At 42.7% G+C, this 14,446-nt stretch overlaps 1 pseudogene across 1 annotated transcript; it reads right to left on the bottom strand.

Annotated features, from left to right (window-relative positions):
• Positions 1–753: 753 nt before the first annotated feature.
• LOC113461331 (phosphatidylinositol 4-phosphate 5-kinase 6-like) lies at positions 754–8,994 on the bottom strand (annotated as a pseudogene). The gene is made up of 7 exons (XR_016396250.1): positions 7,245–8,994; positions 5,923–6,090; positions 5,459–5,829; positions 5,169–5,362; positions 4,931–5,040; positions 4,760–4,844; positions 754–1,489 (listed from the first exon to the last, which is right to left on the bottom strand). The product of XR_016396250.1 is annotated as a phosphatidylinositol 4-phosphate 5-kinase 6-like (transcript).
• Between the last annotated feature and the right edge of the window lie 5,452 nt (positions 8,995–14,446).

Consider the following 14,446-nt stretch of genomic DNA (forward strand, 5'->3'; position numbering starts at 1 on the left):
GCTAATTTCTCTTACAGATTTGAACTTGCTAAATTTGTTCTACAAATTTGGTTCTCTTAGATGACATACCTTGTAAAACTCGTGTCAAATTTTCCATTATGTTCCAATCTTTATCTTCTCCATCATATATCTTCTCATTTCCTCTAAAACTTTCATGAAAATTTATACCACCATAGACATTCTTTCTGTTCTAATTGTCTTATGCTAATCCTCCTATCTCCTCTCAACATTACCTACATTTATCTTTGACTCAAATGAAGAAAGTGTAGGAGAATAGGAAAAGGGAAAATAAATCACCCTTAATTCCTAAATTAATAACCAAGCCTCTAGACTCGATAGCTTACACTAAATATATGTTTAAGTAAAAAAAAAAAAAAAAAAAAGACAAGTGTCGTTAGTCCTTTTCTGCATCTACAGGCTAAAATGCAGCAATAATAAGACTAGCATGCCCACCCAACATTGACCGGCCATCCTAGAATAAAAAGCAGTATGATCCTAGATACAGGCATAGACCAGAAATAGAAAATTTAAAATGACCAGACAAGGTTAAATTGCTTTTTTCCATTTTGAATTAAAGTGAGTGAACACAAACACCTTTATTTACCAGAGACAAATAGCATATTTTCCATTTCATTAACTGCAAATTTTCATGAGAAACAAAAGAAAAAGAAGAACTGTATCAACACTTGCTTGATTCCACAAGTCAAACAATATTGAACAAAGACAATGTTATAATTCATTTCTCCTGTACCATTTATTGACATTATTGCCAAAACCCCAGAAATTCTTCATTAGCTTCTGAGGGAAAAAATGTAGTTACAAAAGAATGACATCCAATACACAACTGAAAATCCGGTACTAGCATTTACAACTCCATGCTATTTCCTTGTAAAACTTTCATTTGTATCATAGAAGATATAAATAAAAAATAACTAGAGCCAATAAACATTAAAATTGTGAATACCTATCAACATATGCAATTAGTGAGTGAACCATGCTGACTTACAAGACATCCACTTCCTGAAGACCGAACGATCCTCCATTGGCTGTGATGATGGTTGAAGCATCAACTCTCCGAAAGTGGTAAAAAAAAACTATACACATACTAGGAAGCTGAGCAGACAGTTGCAGGCTGACCATCCTTTTGCCACGACCTTCTGAATCTCCTAAAACTGACAGTGGCCCTTTCGGCTAAAAGTATAGTTAGGTGTCGTCTGTGAATACTCTGAATATGAAGTCACGAAAGCGCTTTGCGTATTGCTTTGGGTCAACAGCTGATATTGATGTTGGGTCATACTGGATGGACTTGTAGGCATGTTCAAGCTTTTTGCTGATGTCATAGTCTTGGAGAATGTCAATGATGCCAAAGAACAATATCACATCATAAAATTCCCCTGTGGGTTCCCCGATCAGCAGGGATTCAACATCAGTCCTCACTATCCGTTCAACCCTAGCAGGCATGTTTACACCAAGTTTGATTGTAGCCCACCTGCATTGTCCACATACAATATTTCAAAAGAAACAAAGTGAGAGTCATTTTATTTGGAACTTCAGTATTCTACTGTCCAATATACCTTACTGAAAGAAGATTTTAAATTGAGATTCAGTGTGATATAAATCAGACAAAGAGGAGACTGGAATGATAGAACAAAGAAAATCAAATCAGTCATTCGGTATGTCTTCAAGAAAGTAAAACTCGGTCTCAGTTCTCAGTTTTGGCCAAACACCAAGGCCAAGTAGGTTTCATATTCAGTAGTCTCAAATGGTTTCAGCTCCAGTTTAGGCAATTTGGAAATTATTAAAAGAATCCGAATTAAGAAAAATCATAAAATACCAATAAAAATTAACTAAGAACTATTAGACATTATTTTAGAAATATTATATTATTTTGGATATTTAGATGTATAATTAAGTGGTTTGCACTAAAACAATAAAAATTACTCTTTTCAAAAAAATGTTAAAAAAATATTTAGATTAATATATTGTTCCATTTTTTGATGACAAATTAGCATGAAAATGTAAATATCTATGAGACTTGCATTTTAGGATAGCTAAATCTTTGTCAAAAGTCTTCGCCTAGTATTCAATGCTTTCAAGTCATAACAATCTGCAGAATCCTAAGTTTAATTTAGAGTACCATTTTCAGCAATGACGGAAATGACAAAATGATATGAAATCAAGCATGAATTCACATACACAATCGATTTGACCCTCAGTTATTTTCAGTAAAAATTCCAAAACTGGCTTCATTTTGGATTGATTTTGGTCAAGACTGAAATCTCAGTTTTGGTTTTAGAGTTACAGGTGAAAATTTTAACCATGCTCTTCAAAGTAAATTAAAAGATTACTTGTCGCTTATGTGATAAATTACCACAAAATCTAGTCACATACATAAATTATCCATTATTATGGTAATCAATTGATGTAGTGAGTATTAAATCCTAGAAGGGGTTGGTAATGGGCCATGGATAGAAAACCATCAAGCTGGGCCATGTTCATACCAGGCTTTGAGCTGGCAGAAGCTTAGAATATAAAAATGTGGCATAAATATACAAGAAAGCCTTTTGGCATAAAAATGTGGAGCTAAAGCCAGCTTATAGGTAATTAAACAATAGAATCAGTAAAGGTTTTCCAAACATGAAAATTTAGTCCTTTGCAAACAATAGCTAATAATCTGCTAAACAGCTTCAAGTTCATACTAACCAAGGAGCACTAAGAATGAAACATAACATTCAAACGGCACCATGAATGTTCAATCCACAGCAAACCAGATACCAGCATGTGTATTCACCAAATAACTCTACTTACTATGCCCCATCATTCTCCTAAAAATCGAAGCCTTTCGTCCCACCCATCATTTAGTTGAAACAGTAATACTATTTATTTAAGCTTTAACTATTCAATTTCCTCATACACGTATGGTTCCGATAGAGTGCCCACGTCAGCCTCACCCAAGTAAAAGAAGATTCTCACATTGCACTTCTTTTATAGTCTACAGAAAAAATATATATCTATGACAAAATAATCCGATAGACATAAGAACATGAAGAAATTAGTAGACAATCCCTCAAAATCCTCATCCCATGACTGGCATCTGAACCAAATGGGTTTAGCCTTCAACAATAAAGAACCATATCAAATCATGTGTATCAACCTATAACAACAAATAGAAATAAAAAATTCACACCAGGTCATCAAAAACAAATTAATCAGGAAACAACCCTCAGAACCCTAATCCCATATTCAAACCCCATTTGATTAATTACTGTACATAGTTAGCCCGTGCCATGAATCTCAAGTTGTGGTTTATAGATGTAGTTCCATGTTATAAGAAGTAACATTTATACAAAACTTCTACCCCGAGCACACGCAATGGAGCCGTAGACAGTCAAGTGAAATCCAATCCACGAAATAATTTTCATTATCGCCTTCATTGCTGCTCCTCCAGTAGATATTGATGGTATTCGTGAACCTGTTTCTGGTTCTCTACTTTATGGAAACAATATTATTTCTGGTGCCATTATTCCTACGAGGAGCATCTTTCTTCGGTTTAACAGACTTGGGGGCTTCAGCCACGCGAATTTTCGATATTCCTTTGGGTGCAGTCTCTCCAGAGAGAAAGTTCCATTGAATCGAGAAATCCCTGGTCTGCTGGACAAAGAAAGTCAGATGGAAAAAAAGGGTTGTTCCCTCGTTCTTTGCTGCTTTCAGTCCCCCTCGTGCTCGAGGTTTGGGTGCTCGAAGCAAGGGAGGAATTGTTCTTTTCCTCGTTAAGGTTAAGGAAAGAACCATTTTCCTCAGGTTAGGAGGTCAGAACATTGGCTTTGAATAGACCATTATGCTTATAATGTTATCTGGTCTTCGTCTTCTGACGGGTCTGATTGCTCAAGACATCTCTTTTCAACCGAGGAACAATCGAGTTCCCGATCGTCAGTCTAGCGTGGATGGATCTGACTGGGAAAGTGAATCCGACCGGGCTTTCATCTCGAAAAAGGATGGGCGGGCTTTGCAGCCATGGGCAAGTCTATCGGGTCTGAAAAAGTATCTAAAAGGGTAAAATTTAGATATTTGCACCCTGTCGAAGTAAGGAGGGCCATGGTCACATGTTATTATTCTACCACAAGCTTCATCAAGCTAAATATGATCTGTATGACTAAACCGAGCACTACTCCAACTAGCATCTTCAAAGAAGGAGCAATAAGAGCCTTAAGAGGTTCTCAAAGAAAGATTTAACTTGTCATGATGAAACCTCTCAAGTTCATAAACCGTGAGGACCCATAGTAACAGACTATCATCTATACCAAGTGTTTAGTTAAGCTAGATGTATATGAGCTAATCATAGTTAAATGTACCAATGAAAATATCCTACAAAAAGCAACAATGAATAAGTTGAAGATGGTCGCTTTGACCAAGAAAATCAACAAAAACAAGTAACATAACTGTACTGAATTAAACTTTATTGAGTGTATGGTGACACAAGTACATGTTGCATTTGTCCACATAAAATTAGATCAAGTCGATGTTAGTTGCTTATAGTTAGATCAAGTAGATTAGATGCACTTCTGATGCATCTGTCCACATGACCTCCATCTATCTGTTCAGACTCCATGTGATACTATCCTGTGCCCTTCAACAAATTTTTGAATGAGTGAAGTCTGTGAATGGTTTATCACTCTATGAATTCTGAATACTTTCACTAAGAATCGAATCCATGCATAAAGAACAAAGTTAACAAAGTCAACATTTTTTTGCGTCATACCTGGTTGGATCACAAAGAAACTGATCCATGTCTGCTCTTGAAAGGCGGGGAGTTGCTTCACTTGTGTTGTCATTATCACCACTACCTGTAACCGAAATAAATGGAACTCCTGAGCCACAAAGCTGAAAAATCACAAGGAAATTTGAAAGGATTGCTTCATTTCAAATTGACCTTCAGTAGGGAGCATGTCTTGGGATACTTCTCTAAAATGAACACCCACCAAAAGACTATAATCCATAATCCTTTCCTGCTCGAGAAGCTCGAGGTCTCTATCTACTTGCCTGCGAAAGAAGTATGCATTAAATGAGAATGCAATTCCAAACTGACTGAGTTTAAAAAAATTGTCAAATAAGGCAAAGTATTTGTCGTTCCAAGACTGGAACATATAGAAATGGAACAGCATAATTACCTGTGGAAATCCTGAAACCAAGATTTTTGCAGTCGGAATATAAAATTAAGGTCAAGGTCTTTCAAAGTAGTGTTTGCATCAATTTCTTCCTCAGGCTTATCAGTTGTACGGCCATGGGAAGACCCTTTGAGATCGAAGCGCCTATGAATTGCATACTCAGTGCAGAAGAGATTTCCCATAATTACAAAGCGTACCTGATTCATTTTTACCAAAGAAGTTAAAGGCTATGAAACATAATTTACTATGAGACTTACCCTTACTAATCTTTGACTTCAACATGATGATCTAACCTTCCTTTGGGTAGCCCCAGTTAATTTGACACAGTGCAAGCCAAAAAACTTGGTAACTAAAGTACTTTCAAAAGCCCGGACATGATTATAGTAGGCTGGGAGCATCCTCAGAAGCACCTGTATCATAAAACAGGATGCATCGAGACAGATCAGGAAATGGTAGTCTTTCTTCGATTCAGAGTGACATATAGGGGCAAAATCTCACTTTTACTTCAGATTTCTTCATGGTCTTTATCATGTACTTATCATCATTGGTTAGGTAAAAGAAGCTTCCACTTTTCCCAGGAGATGATAGTTCCCGAAGGGCATCATTTCCGCAGATAGAGATCATATAATCACCCGGATCAACCTTAAAAAGTTTGCGCAGCGTCCTGAAGATCCAATGCAGAAAATGGGGTTATCAAGCCTGCATGAAATAAGCTGGATATTGGATACAAGTTGAGCAAACATATTCTTGGGCAAACCTGAAAACCAATGGGCAGTAATCCTTCCACTTAAAATCACAAGACTGGTGCGGAGGAGTCTGTTTTGTTCCTTCAGGAGGAAATCTTGTCCATACCTTTTCCTTTGGGTCAAAGGCTGATGCTTTCAGATCAAGTGATGTAGGTTGAGCTGGCCTTCCTACTGCATGTCTAAAATGCCAAGACAAAGTAAAATACTAGCTAAGATGATCAGACTTAGAAGAGCATAAACATTCACATAGCTAATATTTCAAATAGTTCTTGATAACTAAACCATTGCTGAAGGACACCACATAATCAGCTCAACACCAAAAGAAAGGACTCTTAACATAGATTATGCAGAGGAGTTCTCAGTTAAAGAGAAGAAATTTAAGGGAAGAAAATCTATTATTTTTGCAAATACTAAACATGACAGATAGGTATAGTAATGCATGGCATGCTTACTGAACCTTCCCACTACCCACTACATTGCAAGTTTATATTCTTTTTATATTTTTAAAATCATTATGTGCATGAAGAATATCACATGGAAGACCAATCCACATTTACATAAGACTCCAAGCGTTACTCTTATAAAATGTGTGGTGATCTGTCCCAATGTTTTTCTCAAAAAAAAAAAGAGAAGGAATCCAAGTGTAGCTGCCGGATGCATGGATCTGTTGTTGCATGGACATGGACATAGGAGTCTATGGAATCCGAGTACCATAGACTCTACCATGGTTGTAAAACAGTGGGTCTATAAAGCCATAATCCAACTCTTGATACATGATTTTTGTTTTCCAGTTTTGTGGATTCATAACTTGAACAACCGTCAGATCCATTCTTCCCAGATCACACAAACTAAAAAATCAGTCGTTGTCTATAAAAATACATAACCTAAAACTAGATGCAGACTAAAGGAAAGGATGACAAAAATATGAAAATGGTAAAGATATATCATATTTTTCAAAAATTCACAATGAAACGAAGAAGTGTTATATCTAGGACTGTCTTGTTCTATATTGTTTAGCTGTCTCATTTTCTGTGTCTTATTTGTGGGTTTAGGGCTGAATGAGGCCTGCAACCATGAAGTCATCCATCATTGTGGTGTGTTGAGGGGGCCCTACCCTGTTTTTCCAAGCAATCATTTTATACCTAATGAAACAATTGGTGGCGTAAGCCACCATTTTGCAAAAAGATAATTTCACAATATAAACAAAACTAGAGATCAATAGGAGGTAATTAGTTAGCAGAGCATTTATATTTCTCTTTCCATGCATCATTTGCTGGGGCCACAACCAAAACCTCCATAGAAGCCAGAGATTACAGCAGAGAAAGCAGGATACCTGATCCCAAGCTGGAGATTGAGCATGAGGTCATAATTCTTGTGCCCCTTGGAGATAGTCTCCCCCTGCTTCTTCACCTCCGGTGGCGGCCACTTTATTGGCAACCACCTCCCCGTTCCCGTCGACTCCGTTTCCTCCAGGCTAAGCCCTCCCATGAAGTCATTAGCCCCGTCGCTGGACGCCCCTCTCCCCCTGGCCACACTACCTTCCTCTGCATCACAATTATAATCCCCATCCGCCTCCCAACTGCCGGCAGCGCCGATGATGCTATTGTTGTGCCCATTAGTCCTCTTGGGCGTCTCACCGGTCCCGGCCGTGTCGGCCGACGCCCGCCTTCTCGGCCGGCCGTCGTTCGACTTGGACTGCCTCCATACGGCCTGCTTCTGTAGGAAATTCTCCTCCATTCCCAACCAGTTCGGCGTCTTCTGCGACGGGAGAATCGACACCGTCTCGCCCGGGCAAACCTTGCAATCGCCGAGGTCGGCCGCAAACGCAGCATGAGGATCCCGAGCCGTCGGCGAAGTGGCGGCGGGCGACGGGTAGTAAACGCCCTTCTGCTGGATGCCGTCGTTCTCCTCACTCCAGTACCCAACGTAGAGGCTGCCGTCGGCCCAGCGGAAGCTTCCGTTGCCTTTCGGGAAGCCGTCCTCCCACCCGCCGTCGTAGCGGTTGCCGTTGACCCAGACGAGGGTGCCGCGGCCGTGGATGACGCCGGCGCGCCACTCGCCGACGTACTCGTTGCCATTCTTCCAAGTATAGCGACCGTGGCCGTCCTGGAGGCCGGAGCGCCACTCGCCGTCGTAGTAGTCGCCGTTGGCGTAGGACTTCTTGCCCTGGCCGTGCTTGAGATTCATGGACCAGGAGCCGCGGTAGGTGTCCCCAAGGGAGCCGGTGTAGGTGCCGAAGCCATCCATGAAGCCGGACTTGAACTCGCCTTCGTAGGTGGCGCCGGAGGGCCAGCTGAACTTGCCTTTCCCCATGGTCTTGCCGTGGCGCCATTCGCCTTCGTACATGCAGCCGTCCGTCCATAGGTACTTGCCGGTGCCGTGGGGGAGGTTGTTGTGCCACTGGCCGGTGTAGAAGTCCCCGTTGGGGAGGAGGCGCTCGGCGTGGTGGAGGGTGGGGTCATCGAGATCATCGGCGTCGTCGACGTCGGCGGCGGTGGGGGAGGCCGACACGGGGGGGAGGACGAGGCTGCGCCGCCGCGCCGACGGCTGATGCTTCTGGTGCGTCCTCCGGACGGTGGACTCCCACGCCTTGATGCGTTGGATGTCTTTGAACATTCTACTCTCCCTTCTTTTCTTCCTCCGCTTCCGGCTTAACGGTGCAATTTTTTAACGTCTTACTTTCACCAACACCAATGCTCGGTGTATCATTTCTGAGAGCCCGGCAAATGGGGAGGAGGAGAATGCGGATCGATATATCCAGGTACTTTAGATTTGGTGTTCTTCTTTTGGATCCTGTCGTTTGCTTTGTTTTTGTTCGAGATGTTGTTTTCTCCAGATGGAGATTGCAACGAGGGAGGAAGGGGATTCTGATGAGTCCCCATCTTTTTCGGGCTGGGTTCCGGATGGGGCTCCGACGAAGGATGGGAAACCCAACACCTGGAGGGAGGAACAACGGAGACATCCCCTTCTTTCCAGCCCCAGGCCTCTTCCTCCTCCTCCTCCTCTTCTTACACAAATACGAGGCGTTATTCTCTTCTTATTTTAGGGATAATGGGTGTGGAGTTGTGGACAGCGGGGCACAGAGTCGTAGCGTTCGCTGAGAACAACGAGGCTTCATAGGTTTAAATTATACAACGGGCATCTTGAGAATCCCAGATGTCTCTTGATACTCGGGATGCCGGGGAATTGCCTGGTCCACCGTGGAAATAGAGGCCGGGCTCACCAAAAAGCTGAAATGAGAGATGAATTCCATAATCCAAATTCCCATGAAGAAAGAGCGATGGCAGTGTCCACTCATAATTAAATTAGCCGGTGACAAAATAGCTAGCCAAAAATTATTATTTATTTTTTTTAATCCGGCACACTAAAAATTTAAATTTATTTAAATCTAATCATAAGCATTACAATCCATCCGTGGCTAGCCTCAATTGATCCATGCTGCAATGTGCCCTACTCTATATAGGTTATGGATCGGATCCATTCTTATACTATTTGTCACGACTCAAGACAATATCCAAAATAGCTGGTTGGAAAGTATTATTTAGATTTTTTGATCCTATATAAGTACCTAAAATTTATTTAGCAAATAATCGACGACCATCTATGTCAAGGACAATGATAATGTATATGTAAAGTTATTTGCATGTTAACTTGTTATTATACCTATGAGCTACGAGTATAGATTTAGATATATATCACGTTGTCGTGTGCAAAATGCCAACTCCCCGGCAGGAAGAGGCAGAGATTCAGGCCAAAAGATTAAATAATCTTTGCCAATTAAGAAATTACTGTGAGTGCATCCAAACAAAGAGTGCCTAACTTTCCATGCGCACTTAAAGAGATGAACCACCATGAGCATATTTGCCGTGACTAGTCCAAAAAAACCAGAATGTTAACCGTTGTCGAACTTGGATTAACGAAAAATAGAAGATAACATATATAAAATCACTATTGAATAAAAAATGACTCCTTCTTGCTTCACGAAAGCCAACTGCCCTGGTGGAGTGAGAGATTAATCTGGACAAGAGATTGAATAAGCAGATTCTAAGTCCGGCTACCAGCATGACCTATTCTTTCTTGGTCGAAAGTACCGCGCAAAGGGCTTTCTGGGCAGGCCAGAAAGGGCTCAAGGGGCACTTATTGAATAGAGCACTCCCCCGTGGGAAAGGGATCAAGGCCATAAGGGTTGTCAAGGTCTCGATCGGGCCCACTATCTTTAAGGTATCACTTTATAGACGAAATCGCGCTATAACGCGATTTCTTCACTCCATTGAGGAATCATCCACAAACGAGCTTTACCCTATCTTAAAGCTCGTTTTTTATTAGAATATTGAGGGTTTTTTTGTGGGGGTACCCCCCCTTTTTTCAAAATATCCTCAATCTAGGCGTCTTGCGTAACAAAGGCAAGATGAAAGGCGGCGGGGACTCATTTGCTTGCGACTGAAGGAAGTAGGGCTCCTATTGAACCCGTATCTCTCTTAAATTTATAAAGCTCGGCGAGAAAGGGTTGGTTAAGAACCGACCGGTCATGGGTGGAACATGGCCTGCTTGACCCGATGTCGATGGCATCTGGTCTTGGCCGGATTGGATTTCTTTATGATTGACATGGTCGGATCCCAATCCCTTCTTTTAGCTTTGTGGAAGGAATGAAAGTAGGTGCTATTTGCACCCTCCTTTTCCAGATCCTGAAGGATCTTACGGAGCGTTTCTTTACTAAAATCGGCCCCAACCCCTTCCTTCAGGCTGGGTCAGCTTGTTGAGTGGAATGAACTATGAACTGGAAGAACTGGTAATAAGCACAAAACCATCCATTCTGGTTCTACATTTGTTCGAATAAAATGTTTAGCTATCATTTCGGGGCAAGCAGATCATTTATCATAAAGAGGATGAGCTTCAAGAGAATGATTCGGAGTTCTTGCAGAGTGGAACCATGCAGTACCAGACACGAGATAGATCTTCCAAAGAACAAGGCTTTTTTCGAATAAGCCAATTCATTTGGCTCTCGAAATGCTCAATCAGGCTTTCCACTGATTCCTACCAACCAAGGCTGCAAGTGCGTGCTGTTGGCGATCCAGAATGGTCTACCTCCATTTGGGAAACTCAATGCTCCCACTCCGTCCCACACAGTGTACTACTATCGGCCCTACCAGGCAACATCTACCTACACAAGCTCGATCAGGAGATAGGGAGGATCCGACAGAAGCACGAAATTCCTCTTGTTCTGAGAATCAGACTATCGATTGACCCGGCTCTGCCATCCGAATCTGCCGGCCAGGCCGAAGAGAACCTCGTGGTTCGGGTGAAGAAACCAAGGCCTTCGATCAAAGAGAGGCAAGAGAGCTAATGAATCTGATGCCATGGATTCTGTTTTCATGCTAGCGAGAAACGAATACCTGGCTTCAAGGGAATGGGCAGAGACCCGGATTCTTTTCCTCTCCTTTCTCGGCTCGTTCGTTGGCATCAATTCAATCAATCTCTCTCTTTGAATTGCCGAGTTGGAAGATCTCTCCTTATTCAAGAGAGAGTACCCAGGAGAAGGCGACCGTAACGGATGTTGGCTCAATCCGAAGGAAATTATGCGGAAGCTTTACAGAATTATTATGAAGCTACGCGACCAGAAATTGATCCCTATGATCGAAGTTTTCAAATGCGCGTATATGAGAAACAATCCAACTGGAAATGGGATGTTCAGATGTAGGCAAAGGAACCGAACAAGATCAATTTCTGTATTCGAATTTCATAAGAGGATCCGATTTCAGAGTCGAGGTTAAAGAGTCAAGATGCAGAGGAACCACCGCCCAAAGGTGCCTTTAAAGGTAAGGCCGGTAGTAGGTGGCTAATGTTTGACTTTTTTGGTTTGGTCAGATGACCAAGATATTGGCGAATACCACATATGATCAAGAAAAGAGTACCTATAATCACATGAAAACCATGAAAGCCAGTTGCTGAGAAAAAGGTAGAAAAAATGGGCATCTTGCTATTTTTTTTTTCCAATGCCGAATCGACGACCTACGTAAAAAAAAATAGGAATTTTTTGATTTGAAGAAAAAAAGTGGAAAAAAAAATATCGAAATAAATTGTAAATTTCAATTTCAAATGAAATAAAGAACAAATTCCTATTCATCCAATTTCTATTCTATGTTAGGATCGAATATTTGTTTGACAGAAGGCATAGAGCCGGGATGGAAGAAGTGGAACAAAAGGAGAAGAAATGGCAGTAAGATCATTCATTTTTTCTTCTGTGTCCGGGCACAGGGGAACGACGAACCGGCGGAGCAGAATCCGCAACAGGTGCAGGCTGACTGGGAGAGGCAGACGACTGGGCGAACTGTTCTATCGCAGGAACATGTAGAATGCTCGGGTCCCCGCGGGAGTACGTCTGCAACGGAGCTGATGGTCTGGCGGCATCGGCAGAGGGATCTGTGGCATCTGAGACGGTTGATGGCAAGGTAGGCGGGGCAGCACTGACTTCCTTGCCTTACGAAAAGAATTTCAAAAGTTTCATTTTTCCCGTCTTTTTGTCCTCAATTACTTTTTCCTTCGGCAACGAACATTTCAATCTAAAAAGTTTATCAAACCCCGGGATTTTTGGCATCAAAAGACAGATATTAGTTATAAGAAATCCCCGATTGGATAAAGCAGATGGAATTCTCTTTTGTTGGCAGATCACATAGTGGGTCCCCGCCCACAGAACCCTACAGGCTTGGTTCCCGGTTCCGAGGCGAGGGGAAAGTCACCATTGAGTTGGACCTGGCTTTGGTCAGCCGTCCGTCGATTGTTAGAGGTGCTGTCCTGATGCCATAGAAGTCATAATGCTGCTTAAGCAGCATTGGAAGAATTTTGCTGGCGTGAACTGGCGCTGAGGCTTTTGGGCGCCACTTGTCTCACCATTGGGAGCGAAACCATGCCCCTGATCTACATAGCCGAATCCAAAGAGGCAACTCTACTATAGTGACTCCACCATAGTGACTCGGGTAAACTGTCAAGTGAACGAGAGTCTGAGAGCAGCCTCGAGCTCTGGGGTCAGTCAGGTAGGTAACCTAACCTAACCCAGACCAAGCTTTAAAGAGTACTGGAAGGGAACTTTCTCCTTAATCCGTCGGTTGGCTGGTCAGACTATCACACACGAGACTCGCCTGGGCTCTCATCGAGACCAACTCACAACTCTCTCCTTCACGTCTGGTACCATTGCCCCGCCACTCTGCCTGTCTTCTTGTGGCTTGAAAAAACAGCTTTCAAGGTCTCGTCGCTTCGGTGAATCACTTGAGCCCTGAGACATTTTCGGTGCCATGGAGCTAGACCAGTGAGCTATTACGCTTTCTTCAAAGGATGGCTGCTTCCAAGCCCACCTCCTGGTTGGCCCGAGGTTGGCGCATCTCGTTGGATGTGGAGAAGCATTGGGAACCCCAATATCTTTCTTCGGAGCAGTTTCTTTTCCCGTCCCCTCGCCCCGGCATAGCGCTTCGCTTCCGGTTCTTCGGAAGAATCAACTGACTTCTCCCTTCTTCATTGATCTGGGGGAAAGGGAACCGTCTACCAGTTGGGAAGCTAGACATCAAGGTTGTGGCTTGATGAGGATAACTAAGCTGACACGCCGGAGTTGGCTGCTGGCACAACAGGGTGGTGCCTTACCGCACCGTAGGCGCACGCATAAAAGTGGTCTTCCCCGGGGTGAGAAAGAGAGGGATTTCGACCTTCGTTTTTCGGGAGAATGAAATAGGGGATCTTTGACTTTCCGGTAAGTCCATCTAATCTGGAAGTAGGTGTTTGAGCGAGGTGTCCGAGCGAGTCAGGGAAGGAAATTACCTGTTGTTTATATACGATAAAAGTGGTCTTCCCCGGGGTGAGAAAGAGAGGGATTTCGACCTTCGTTTTTCGGGAGAATGAAATAGGGGATCTTTGGGCGAACACTCGGCCCAGCGGGCGAACATGCCGGGCTCCGGCTCCGCGCCCAGCCTGATAGACATGCCGAAAATTGCCCAACGGCGAGTAGAACTTTAGCCGCCAACGGCGAGCAGCGGTGGAAAAAGAAGGGAAGGAAGAGGAAATAGGAACAGAGTGAACTCACAACCATTTATGCGTTGGAGAGACCTTTTCTTATTTTCTGCCAACGCAATTTATAAAGCGCAGGCCGAAACGGGTAAAATCAAAGGACATTACTTGAATGCTACTGCGGGTACATGTGAAGAAATGATAAAAAGGGCCGTATTTGCCGATCTTCTTCCGCAGCTCTTGCTTCCTTCACTTACTGCCTTAGAAAGGAACAAGCTTAATTTAGGCACCTACCTCTGTGGCTTTGATTCTCACAGGAATAGCTGGTCTGAGATTTTGATGTTCCTGCTCTTATGACTTGGCGAAGCAAGCGGTCTGCATGCTCCTCCCGAATTATCAACTCAACCCCGACCTTGCGGTTAAGGTAACGACTTCGGACGTGACTTCCAAATTCATTTTAGCCAATCAATAAATAAACAGGCAGAACTGGTTGAGTGCATATAGCAGTAGTCCTCGACCGTTTATATAGGGAGAGTCGAATAG

Source organism: Phoenix dactylifera, chromosome 8 (assembly GCF_051530095.1).
Source record: "Phoenix dactylifera cultivar Ajwa chromosome 8, Ajwa_hap1_PhDact_Kaust_v1.1, whole genome shotgun sequence".
NCBI lineage: Eukaryota > Viridiplantae > Streptophyta > Magnoliopsida > Arecales > Arecaceae > Phoenix > Phoenix dactylifera.